Genomic DNA, 12029 nt, shown 5'->3' on the forward strand with positions numbered 1-12029 from the left:
GGGCTGTAAGCTGCTGAAGGAGAAGAAAGACCAAAGCCCAACTGGGCCTTGAGTGTTGAAACCAAAGCTTAGGATGATCCAAAGCCCAACTGGGCTTTTGCAACCAAACTGAGCAGCTGGGCTGTGCTTCAAAGGTAAGCCTAAACCCATTAAGAGAACCCAACTTGTGGGCTTCCATTTTTAATCTGTGGGCTTGTAATAATTTTTTTAAATTTTAATTTTATTTCTTTCTTTATTTGGGATTGTAATAATTTTAGTTTTATTTTTATTTTTATTTTCTTTTTTTTTGTGGGTTTGTAATTAATTTTTGTGGGCTTGTTTGTTTAATTTGTGGGCTTGTATTTAATTTTTGTGAGCTTGTTTAATTTGGACTGGTATTTTGTATTCTGGGTTTTTAAACCCAGCTGAGCTTGTAACCGATCACGCTAGGTTAACTCGTTAGTGGGCCGAGTACCCAAATTCTAGGCCGAGATTTTGGACTCAGTTTCACCAAACGTTTTCAAACCAGCTGACCCAAAGCAAACACAAAACCAACAGTGGGCTTGCTCCCATTCAAAAACCAAATTTTATTTTCTTTTTTTTTTAAAAAAAAAAAAAAAAAATCAAAATTTTGCTCCTAATTTCAAAAACCAAAACTTTTCTCCCATTCAAAAACCAAATTTTACTTGCTCCCATTTTAACAACCAAATTTTTTCTTCTTTAACCCATTAAAACCAAACTTGCTCCCAAAATTTTAAAAAACCAAAAAAATGTCTCCCACCAAAACCAAATTTTTCCCAAAAATCCAAACCCTTTAAAAACCAAATTCTGAGCTTTGTACATTCTTTACTTAGCTTTTGAGCCAATCATGAATAGATCTTTTTCTACAGTTGGGGAGTACAACAAATCCCTTAGAGAACTTGCATATGGACAAACTTCACGTTATGAACCTTCCACGGACCATGATGTCAATAGTCATAGGAATTATTATGGACATTTTCAAAGTCCCGAGCCGCAATACATGAACCCTAATGACTATTCATACATGCATCATTCATCGCAACGTGAAAATGAACATTCTGCTAGAGCCTCACTCACAATCATCACTTATGGATCAAATAGAAGCTCGAATCACAGCTTTAGAAATGCAATCACATGAGGAATCTGTCACATCTAATTTTCTTAGGCAACCTGAAATCTATGCATGTCCCGCATGTGGTAGTTTAGACCACCCTGTTGAGAATTGTCATATTTTGCATAATTTTAGGCAATCTAGAGAAAATCCAAGGTATGAAATGCCCATAAATTGTGAGAATGGTAGTCATTGGGACCATAATCAATCCTTTGAGGGTTGCGATCAATATTTTGTAAACCCTAATGACCATGCACACATGTACCATTCACCACAATTTGAACATGAAGAATTTGGTACTCCCATGAATTTAGACTCCACCACAGAAGCTTTAAGACTCTGCAAGCAAGACTATGATAGATCTACATCACGAATTCATGCATATTTAGATCAGATTTTGCTTCACCTACAAAAGGAGGAAATTCATGAGGAAATGTATGTTGTCCCTAATGAAGTGTCTAGTCCCATTCATGTAAATAATGTTGAATATGAACCTAATTTAGAGGAACATGAATCGACTAATGACACCACCACTGTTAATGAGGACCAATATGCATGCTACCATGATGATGATTATGATGATTATGATGATATGTTAGAAGAACATGAAAATACTGTGGAACCTGTTGGTTCAAAAACATATGGCTTCTCGCCCTCGACCTTCATGAATGTTGTTCTTTCTAATACTCATTGTAATTCATATGATTTTGATATTGACATGGGATTCGTACAATTATTCTGTGAAGATGAGCATGACATAGGAATAGTTGAATCTTCTGTAGACACTAATATGCATGAAAATATATTTGATGTGTCTGATTCTCTACCTAGGTCACATTGTGATATTTCTCCTGATTTACCGATGCATGAGAATAAATTTGTTGATGATGTTGATGACTCTGATTGTGATCTTGCCAATTTGTTTGATGATTGTGAGCATGTTGTGACACGTGTAGAAGACTTAGGAGATGTTGATGTGATTAGTAATGATGTGCCTATCGTCCTACATAAGTCACAATCTGATGGCCTTCCACCCAACCTAGATTTGGTTTGTACCCATATTGTCAAACCGACTTTTCTGAGAGTCCCTAATCTAGGTTTGGAACTGTTTGCTTCCCAAGTCCTTTTGGACTATTTTGCATCTAAGTATAATATCCTTGAGGAGCCACAGTTGGAATTAGCATGTTTGCCCGTCCCTAGCAAAGTTCATTTCGAGCTAGACCTTGTGCATGATGAACCCCCAAAACTGCGAGATTTTGTTTCCAAAATTTTATCCGTTGAAAAATCCAGGTTTGGGGGTAGCTCATTTTGTTTCACAGTTTCACTTGCGTTTCTTTCCTGTTATATTTGTGTGAAGCTGTTGAAACCTCTACACTTTGTCTTTTGGGTTGATCCTCAACTCTTTAGATTGTTAGTGTATGGTGAATTTTTTGTATATAATCCAGTAGATAAAATTTCTTAAAACCCTTTTGTTCCCTTTGTATATATTTTGCTAATCCAATATGATCTCGGCTGACATATGTTGGATTCTTGCCTTGAATAACGGAGTTCTAATATTGCTTTCACCAAAATCGGGTATTCTCTTTCCTTTTTCTCTACTCAACATGATCCTCTTCATATGTTGTATTATAATTTTGTTCATATTTTGAAACATTGAGGACAATGTTTAGTTTAGGTTTGGGGGTGAAAAGTAGATACTTTGATAATATGCCATAATTGAAAACAAGAACTCCTTCTTTTTGAAAAAAAATGAAAAAATCAAAATAAAAAATAAAAAATTGAAAAAAACATAAAAAATGGAGCTCATTTACCTTGAAATGTTGACTCTTGTGCAAATATGTAATTATTAGGAGTCTTAGTCTAGATATTTAGGCACCCTGATTCTAGCACAATTCACATAGTGATAAGAAATTTGCACGCGCACGATCTACCAATGCATGTATAGCCTCATCCTTGAGGTGTTCTATCGGAAGTTTTAGTTGCCAATCACTTTAGAATACTGAACGAAACTTGACTAGCTTGTTCTTTGGTTGGTTGGGATAGAAGGTGGAGGTTACATTAAGAAAGACAACCATCGAATTTAACTGGGTGCATCAAAAAGGGCTACCTCTTGCAAAGTGTCATGTAATCTTTTGTTTCCTTTTGTATATGTATCAAAAGTGTTAACTGTTAAAAAAAAAAAAAACGATGTATATATTCAAAAAAAAAAAAATATCAGAAAAATACAAAAATAAAAATAAATCAAGTATTTATCAATTCCATCATCTCTTGTTCCAAAAATAAAAAGAGAGTAGCCAATGTAAATAAGAGTCATGTAAATAGTCATTTTGTTTCATTGTAATAAGCAAGGAAGGGTGTATGCCATTGATGTACAACGCGAGTAATTGTGAAACACCTCCTACTCATTCACAATTCTCGTAAAGTCCGGACAGCTAGCTAGATTTCGACCTTGGTTCTTAGCCTGAGAAACTATCTCTTGGTGATTAGTAGTCATAACATCCAATCTTTCTTTACACATGTGTAGATACACTTTACACTCTTATCACATGTCTTTTTTTTTGTTATCAGTGCTAGGATTGTGCCTTGATAGCTAGATTGACATCTCCATTTTGCTGTGAGCTTAACTGACTTGCACATGTCACATTTGATGGAATATGAGCTTATATTTTGACCTAGAACTTTGTAGGTACGTTCTAAGAAAACCTTCACGAGACTTAACTCGTCCACTAGGGACACTTAGTGGTTTAAAAGGCTTAGTGCATACGCTAAATGCATTCGAGAGACCAGCGACAGTGGTATAGGTAGGATTTCCTTAGTTTTGTTTTACTTGAGGACAAGTAAAATTCAGGTTTGGGGGTATTTGATGAGTGCTAAAAAGTGCATATTTCTATATATTTTTCTTGGCATTTAACTCATCTTTTGTGCATTAATTCTACATTTTATCCCATATTCTGTGTTTTCGTTGTTTTCAAGAATAAATACTTTTCTTAATTAATTTTGCATTTTTAGGTACTAAATAAAGCCTGGTTAACTCATGGAGCGAAAAGAGCAAAGGAACGGCAAAGACTCTCGCTAGGAGGAAGCAAAGAATGATGTTTGCAAGAGCCGGATCAACTAGGAGTGGGCTTGAAGAGGAAGAATTGTTCTTAAAGAAGATATGGGCTTGGCATACCCAAGGCCCAAAACCCTTACCCAAATCCATTTCCATTATCCACACCCATTTCCATGAGAGCCGTCAGATTGGATCCATCTTGTCATCCAACGGTCGCCTCATCATTGTGCATCAAAATCCGAAGCTCCTGTCAAACACCATAGTACCTAACTCCATCTGAAGCCGTCAATTTTGTTGTATCTCATAATCCAACGGTCTCCACATACCTCTCCATCGTAGCCGTTCGATTCAATCTATATGGGATCATCCAACGCTCTTTACTCGCTGTTCATCAAAGTTCGCTACCCCCGCTTCACACCCTAGCATCGGAACCTATACCCTTCACCCAAACACTCCCTTCCCTTCTTCCCATCGATCTTATCTTCCCCAAAAACCTTCTTCTTCCCCCGACAGTTGCAGTCGAGCTCTGCTCCTGCCTCTCTTCCATGTCCACTGCCACCCTCTGCCTCACTACCATCTCCATACCCCGACACCACCTCAATCACCATCACTTTCCCCAACCCTCTAGCCTAGTTGCTTTTTCAAACCCACATCTCTCTGAACCCTAGGTGTGGAGTTGATGAAACAACTCGAGCTAGGGTTGCAGTACATCAATTGGAGCAGGAAGAGCACCAGAGGACGAGAAGGAAGCATGGGTCGAGCACAGGGGAGACAAATTCAGAGAATCAGTGAGTTTAATTTCGAATTTAAAAATTAGGGTTTGCAAATTTTAGGGTTTGGTGAAATTAGGGATTTTGTTGTAAACTATAAATAGGAACTGATGTAGGATGTTAAAAGTTGTTCTTGGTTAGCCGAGATACCCCCAAATTTGGGTTAATCACTGTTTAATTTTAGTTTTAATTTTCAATTTAATATTTAGGTTTCTTCAATTTCTGTTCATGTTTGTTCTTTGCTGATTTCACTGTTAATTTTTAGGGTTCTTCTTTTGCAATTTTCATTCACTGTTTAGTAGTTTAAATGATCATGTTTAGTTCCATTGTAGTGTTAATTATGTTCTGAGTTCACTGCTGAGGCTCAGATGAAACCTTAATGCACTAATGAATGATGAATTGCTAGGAAGGCCTGTTTTGCTTGAGTAATGGGAAGTAGTTGGTGCTCTGATATGCCTGTGGGGGCAAATCAGTGAGCAAGCTGATTTTCTTCCCATTCTAGTTGGATGCTTAAGTTTTTAAATCTAGAATTGCATTGTTTAGCTAGGACACAAGGTGGATTCTAAGCCTTAGCTTAGCCACAGCTGCAAACTCCTCCCTGCCCTTGGCTAACAGCCTTGGTTTATTTGGCTTTGTTTCCTGTTAACTGCCACTGTTACCTTTGCTTCATTGTCTTTATTCTACTTCACTGTCACATTTACTTCACTGCCTTGGTTCTTTCTCTTTGCTTCATTTCCATTGCCATCTTCACTGCCATTTTCACCATTTCCTTTGTTTTTCTTCACTATCACTGCCACTGTCACAATCATTATCTCATTGTCACTGCCTTGCATATAGCTTAGCTAGGAAAACTTCATAACACCCCAAGTCCCTGTGGAATGACCATGTTCTTGCACACAAGCTACAACTGACCCTGTGCACTTGCAGGTATCACTGTAGGCATCCATTTATTCATCTTATTTACACATCTTTCAAAGCCTACCAGACACCAATTTCTATTTGCGCCCCCATCTCTGTTAGGGGGAGGTCATCCCTTACCTTTTAAATTCTGAAAATTGGCCGGAAATTTTGGCAGCAGCGAACCAGATTAGGGTTCGTATTTTGGAGCTGTTATAGGGAGATTCAACCATAGAATTTGGCTGGGATGGACTTGGATTGACTGAATAGGGATGATAACTCCGCTCGATTCAATCAGTTTGGGATGGATATCGGATTTGATGATAAAACATGGAAAATTGTGTATCACCTGCGATATTCCCTGTATTGAATTTAAAAGAGATTTCATCGGATTTTTTGCCATGTTTGGATTGTTGTGACCCTGTTTTATCCAAACAGGTAGGTACATGCTTTGAATTTGAGAACAAAGAAGATTTCCACGAACTTAAGCAAAACATATGAAGGTACGTATCTTGAGGATATCTCGGGATTTTGGTTTATTATTTTGGGAAAATATCTTGCGGAAGCATCTTGTTTAATATCATTTTAGTCGTGCAGCATTGAGTTGGAGCGTGTTGACCATCCACAAACACATGAAGAAGTTAAACAAAGTAAGAAATCTTTGTTATTTCCGTAATAGTAAAGAGAAGATATTCTGGCATTAAACCGAGATTATTTGGAGACTGTTGAGCATAAATAGGCTGTTGAAATGATAGAGAAGGGGGACGGAGAGATTGGGAGAGAAGAAGAGCGTCGCGGTGATTGATTTACTACCACCATAGAAGAGAAGAAGAAGAACATCTGACAGTCAAAGGCAGTCGTTTATTGATTGTCATCTTTTCTTCTCTTTGCAACAGTCGTTCAGCGACAGAACTGAGCAACAATTTATTCGTAACATTCACAATATTGTAGAAGTAACGGCATTACACCGTTACAATCTCTATTTTCTTACATATTCATCTTTGTAAGCACATTATGAGCAATGGAATCAAATGTTGAGCGTATTTCCATGATGAGGATCTAAAACTAATCCTTGGGGCAATGGAGAAATCTATTGTTTCAGTAGAAGTGATATATCTCTATTTTAAATTAATTATAGCAATTCTATTATGATTATTTCATTGAATTAAAAAATTGATTATATGATTTTGATTAGTTAGCTGCATTTTCTAATAATTGATTATACTTGATTTAGGGTTTTGATGTTCCATGATTGCGATTAACGGTTATTCTTTTGAAAATCTACATGTCTAGGCTATACTGTTAGAATCAAATTGAATGTTGAGTTGCATAATTATTGTTTTAATAAATCACTAATATCGGACAATGGTATAATCCTAGCCCCAGTCTCTCCAAAATTTTCACGACACTTTTTATTTTGAGTTTCCATATGTCAGTTTTAAAATTAGGTCTAAAAATATGCTTTCACAAGTCTTGAACGAACCATCTTACTACCACATTATTGAAATTATACCAATTTTTGGCGTCGCCGACTTTTTAATAGGTTTAGAATTTTAGATTTAATTTTTAGGTTTTGTTTTTGTAGTTTCTATTTTTTTTATTTGTTCTATTTTATGTTTTTGGGTATTTGTCTTTTCACTATTGATATTGGATTTTGGAGCGAAAAAAGGAGTTGCTAAAGCTTTTGGTGATCAATTAAAGAATTTGAAGTCAAAAAGACAAATTGAAAAGAACGAAGAAAAAATAAAATAAAATAAAATAATAAAAAGTATTCCATATGTTTCTTAAAAAGAGATACTTTTCATTTTAATTTTTGTATCTAAAAAAGAATACTTTAAGGCATATATTGTTTGGTTTTCTTAAAAAAGCTATTCTCTCACATGCTTTCCTTAAAAATTGTGCTAATAGGAAAAGTATCTATTTTTTAGAAACTGAGGGAGTATTTTTATTTTTAGATTTATCATTTTTTATTTTTAGAAATTGTGTTAGGAGATTCTCTATTCTTGTAATTTTCTTTTTCTTTTGCACTTTCCTTTTTGGACATTAGACTTAGGACACTTTGGGACATTTTTTATTTTTAAACCCTAAGGAAGGGTATATTAAATATCAAACTGCACAGGGAAGGACGACGGTCACGATACTGTCTCGGCCCCTCGGGTTCGTACACTGACATAAGATTCGGTGGCCCGAGTCGAATTCAGCGGTTCATCCCCCGTCTGGAACGGGAGGTAAGCTTTTCTGAACAGCTGCGAATCCACTTTCAGCGGGTTTACTGTCTTCTTTCGTATGCATATATGTTGATGACCTGAATATGGTTTTAGTTTTCTAGTAAGGGGAAAGCCCTGGCCAAATCAAGATAAGGACTCGGATTTCAACGTTGTTTCCTTCTTACCCGCCTTAGGAACACGTAACCTATACGAACCTAAGACTTAAAGTTTTTACTAGAACGAGACGATAGGGTAACGAGCTTAATAGGAAATTCGTTCAAAAGACGTATTGGTTGCTCTATTAAGCTTAACTCGAAGTTCATGATGATTATTGTCAGTTGAGTGTGCCACCTTGTAACCCGAGGAAACATTTTGCGCTGAGGCAGGGTATCAAATCTTCATTGAGCTTCTCTTGTCTCTATTTAAGTTACTTTAATGCAGATTGATTCCAGAGAGGTTTGTTGAAACTATAACGAATTGTCTTTCAGAAGAATAGAAGCTAGTCTAAAAACAATTTAAAGGAGCCATCATTTTTTTGTTGTTGCTAGAATCAATAGGCTTGTTGTGTTGAAGTCAGTATTGTGTGTTTGCTTAGCACTTCCCTTCCTTTTAGGATTTTTTTAGTGTATGCCCGAGGTAATTAGAGAGTGGGCTTAAAAAAGAAACACTCTAGGTCGATTGATTAGTGAAAAACCTATTAATTCTTCTTTTGGAATCGGGGAGCTCGAAGATTCTTCTTTTAAGAGTCGTGTTTTCGAAAATTTCAGCTTTGAGAATCTGTCTCTTCGTGAGGAAAGTACCTCCAGTACTTCAGTTGTGCTAGAGATTAAAACTTTAAAGATTACGTGTTCCCAACTAGGTCCAAACAACCCCCGTGCATCAAATTTCCATCCACTACGACTAACTATGAGTTAAAACCTGGTATTGTTCAGATGGTCCCTATATTTATAGGAAAAGACGATGAAAACCCTTATTTTCGTGATGAAGTCTTGAAACTTAGGATGTTTCCTTTTTTTAGGAGATAAGGCTAAGTCACGGTTGTATAACCTACCATCTGAATCTATAGAAACTTGGAATGAACTTACTGCCGTGTTCTATCAAAAAATTTACCCTAAGCATAGAACCACATCTGTTAGGTAGAAAATTAGTGTCAATGTGCAACAAGAAGGAGAATCTCTTTACAGGTTTTTAGAGAGATTCATTGATCTATTGTCGCAATGTCCTCGCCATGGGTTTGAGAAAATAAAACTAGGGGGGATTCTTTATGATGGTTTAAACTATTCAACCAAAGCCATGGTCGAGTCTTTTTGCACTGGTGGGTTCACGAATAAAACTGCTGATCAAGCATATTCCTTATTAGAAGATGTAGATGAAAAATCCCAACAACGGAATCTTGTGTTAAACCTCCTAAAAGACTCTTGGTCAATAGAAGTAGCACTAATATGGTGGATACAAGCTTTGAGTCAGATGCTAAGTTTGTTAATTAGTCTAGAAGGTTAGAATCTTTGGAACTGAATCAGTATAATCATAGGTCTTGTGTTGAACCTGATGATAGGAGTAGAGCCTCTCAAGTCTCTAGTTGTGGAATAGACCCCAATAACATGTTTTGGGAAGGTCAGGTTAGTGAAGAGCAATCCGATGCTCTCTATAAAAACTCTAGGTTTGAAAACTGTGAGAAGTTTCACCCATACTTAGAAACCCATGATGTGATTTTAAAGTTGTTGTATAGTGGTAGGTAGAGTTCGTTCAACTCGGACTTGTGAAGACTCGATTCTAGACTTATATTCCGATTAAAACATCAAATAAACAAAGATGATATCAATATTACGAGAGACTGAGACTTAGGATTCCACCAAACTTCACAATCAATTGGTTCATACAATGATTCATAACAATACTAGCTCTTTCATAGACTTTATTCCTTTGCCAAAATAGATTTTATAAAGTATTAGATGTAAATCATAAGCATAGTGCATCAAAAGTTCTCAGACTAAGCATACACTATCAAACAAGATCACAAATAATCAATGAAAATCATAAATCCATTAAAAAATCAGTGCAAAAAGTCATAACAATCAATTATAATTACCAAACAGTTGTGAAACATGGCTTCCTCTGTCGTCCCAGTGTTGGGTTTTAGCTCTTCATGGTGAAAACACACTCAAATAATAACTCATGTCTTAATATGTGTTTTTATTGAAGAAAATATATAACACAACGAATCTGCAACGTTATAAGCGTTACAGAAGTCACTGTTACAAGTTAATAAAACTGTATGAAGAACGATAAATCTCTATTGCATCAGACTTTGCGACTGTCTATGTGGGTCCAATGTTCTTCGTCTCCTTCTTCTTCAGCAGCAACAGGGAGTTTCTCTGTAATTCTTGTTCTTCGTCTATGCAGCCTCCCTAAGCCTCTGTATCAACCCCAAAATTCTCGATGACCCCCTGTGAGACTCCCCCAAACTCTTATATATACCACATGTCTCAATATATCCCGAGATAAATCCGAGAATAACTCAGTTTTCTTTTTCCTAAATACACGGATTTTCCTTCCCTCTGTTGGTTCCTTTACGCGTAATTCAGCTGCCCAACCTTCCTTATTAGATAAAATCGAATCCTGGCAGATTATCTCCTCTCCCTGCTGCACGCTATTCCCATAGACAACCTAAACAAAACCCGAGTCTCTCTCACTACCCTGTTTTGTCGAGGAATCATTGAACTCATATTTTTATTCGAAACTAAACAACCTGCATTCCCTGTATAATCATAACAGGCCCAAACAAATCTGAACCCACGAACAAATCCGAGAAGAAATCCATGAAAGTCAACAGAGAACCTGTAGCTTTCTCTCCTCTGTTTTCACGAGAACAAACCTCAAACTTTTCATTTTCTACGTTTCTAAAATAGTTACCATCCCTGTTTAATAGTAACAGGATGATATGAATCCAATCCAGCGACAAAATCCAAGCAAAACTCGCCCAGAACAAATTCATATAATCACGCAGGTCTGTATTTGTTTCCCGCCAAAATGATCTTTTCCAAATGAGAATAAGGATGCCCCCTATCCTCTGATGGGGTGTGAATAGCATTATGGATGCCCCTTATTAGTTAGGTTACCCCTTATCCACTGTTAGGATCTATTTTAGCAGTTGTCCTCCGGTTGTCTTTAACATTTTTCTGGGATGTCTCCAGCATACTTCCGAGGTGCCTGTAGTACGTCTTCTGGGACCACTTTTCGAGTCAATTTCTCTGCAAAAGTTTATTTCTCCAAAAACACCTACAAAGACATAAAGAGGCATAATAAATACAAAATCGAGCACTAACAATACATATAATTGAGATTAAAATAGACACATAAATGCGTCTATCAACCCACAACCCTGGTTGGATAAACCATCCTAATTTCTCCTGGTCTAAGGGCCAAAATCAAGGTGAGTTTAGTAATTCTCAGGTTCCCCCAGGTTTTGGTTATACTAAGAAGTTTTAAGGTCCAACCCAGTTCCAAAACCCTCCATTAGTATGTTAGCAAATACCCAGGAAATATTAGCAAAGAGCCATTTATTTTTCAATAAGAAACCGAACAAAATTTTCAAACTACTACTCAAAATCTTGCTAAGTTCGAACTTCAAGTAAGTCAAATAGCTAAGACTCTACGTTAGAGAGGGATAACGAAAGTTTCCATAGTCATCCACAAACCAATCCTAGAGGAGTTCATCAAATATATTTATTAAATCAATATTCAAAAAACATCGTTTATAGTCATGCATGTAAAGCATCGCTTTTAAGCAAGCTGCTCAAATTAATCGATATAAAGGAAATCTAAGGACTCGTTCGGTATTATCTCGATATGTGTTAGATAGAATCAAGATGTATCTAGGAGTCACAAATTAAACCAACGCGTCGTTGCTAGGAGCGCAACCAGCTTTCTTTGGTCAAATGGTTGGCATCCAAGTAAACTGACTGGAGGCAGCGTGACCGTCTCATGAAGAA

The sequence above is a fragment of the Papaver somniferum genome, chromosome 1 (genome assembly GCF_003573695.1).
Source record: "Papaver somniferum cultivar HN1 chromosome 1, ASM357369v1, whole genome shotgun sequence".
NCBI lineage: Eukaryota > Viridiplantae > Streptophyta > Magnoliopsida > Ranunculales > Papaveraceae > Papaver > Papaver somniferum.